Consider the following 1,567-nt stretch of genomic DNA (forward strand, 5'->3'; position numbering starts at 1 on the left):
TTCGAAATATAATAATTTTTTCTTTCCACAAACCCACTTTTTTATTCTTATTTATTATTGAGAGCTAATTTCGTACCCAAAAGCTAAAAAGTACTTTTTGAGAAAGTCCGGTTTAATTTTTACCCACAAAGAAATTTAAAAATTAGCCTTAAATTGAATATACTATAGCTTAACAGTCTTTTCCTTCGAATTATTTCTACGAAACGACATTATTTGTTGAAAAATTTGTTTACATAGTGATCGTTGATACTAGAACAGAAAAAAAGATACCAGAACCTTACCTTGGCCGAGTTTTCAAAGCGTGATAATTTTGAAAGTTTTCCCAACCTTTAGATACTTTTGAAATATATTTGATATCTCGTACAAATTTGGATTTACATGAATAATATAAAATAAATATTTTAAATAATTAGTTACTTGTTAAAAGTTTTTGAACAGTTTATCTTGAGTTGAAATTAAATTCTGAAAATTCAGAAAAAGAAAATAAGTATTATCAGTTTGTTTTTAATTTATGTAGTTCAATTTTTTATACTTTCATGAAGAAAAATAACAAAAGGATTTCTTAATATTGCAGATATGTTGGAAAAAATCTAGGAGATTTCAAAGTTTTTTTATCGGATGCTTAGGACTTTTAGAAGCTTGAAAGAAATTAAGAAATATTGAATACATTTTCGGAAATGTTTTCAATTTTTAAATATTTATTAGCTATTTAAAATTGATTGAATTTCTTAAAATATTTTTAACTGACTCGAATTTTTCACAAAAATTTTAAAGAATCATGCAAAATGTGGAATAATCGTATCCTAATCTTCTGAATTTTGCAGATATTTTAGGAAAATTTGTTTATTCTCTTGAAACGTTTTGAAATTCTTCTCAAGCTCTTAAGGCTTATTTTTCAAATATTCTAAAATCTAAATTTCTAAAAATCTTTGAAACTTTAAAATTCTTTTTAAATCACTTTAGTTGTACTATATATCTCTCAAATTTAATCGATTTTTTTATATTTTAAATATTTTTTAATCTTTTCAAATTTCAACATTTTGCTTTAAAATCTTCTACACTCTTTTTCGAAATTTTATAAAATCGTTATACGTTTAATTTTTGAATACATTTGAAATCTTTTTAAGTAATCTTTCCCAACTAATTTTCTAAAATAATTTTAATTGTTTCTAGAGATCTAGATTAATTTTTTTATTTACGTTAAACCTTAAAAAATTGTTTAAAAATGTATTACAAGTTTTAATTATTTTTAAATCTTCACAAAACTTCTAAGTGTCTCTTGAATTTTTGCAAAAATTATATGGTATGGTCAAATTTCAAAATTATGCTTTAAAATGTTTTACACTCCAAAAACTTTTTTATTACATTTGTCACACATTAGGGAATTAAAACAAATGAAAATTATTTATTTTAAAATAAAACTTAAACCATTCACAATTTTCCCGGAAGTCTTGAAAAAATGCATTGTTCTCAAATCTTTAATAATTCGCTTTTTATTGTAAATTCAATGATACAGGCTTAAATAAACACACAAGAGGGGATGTATATATATGTGTATGTATGTGTG

The sequence above is a fragment of the Belonocnema kinseyi genome, chromosome 6, assembly GCF_010883055.1.
Source record: "Belonocnema kinseyi isolate 2016_QV_RU_SX_M_011 chromosome 6, B_treatae_v1, whole genome shotgun sequence".
Lineage (NCBI taxonomy): Eukaryota > Metazoa > Arthropoda > Insecta > Hymenoptera > Cynipidae > Belonocnema > Belonocnema kinseyi.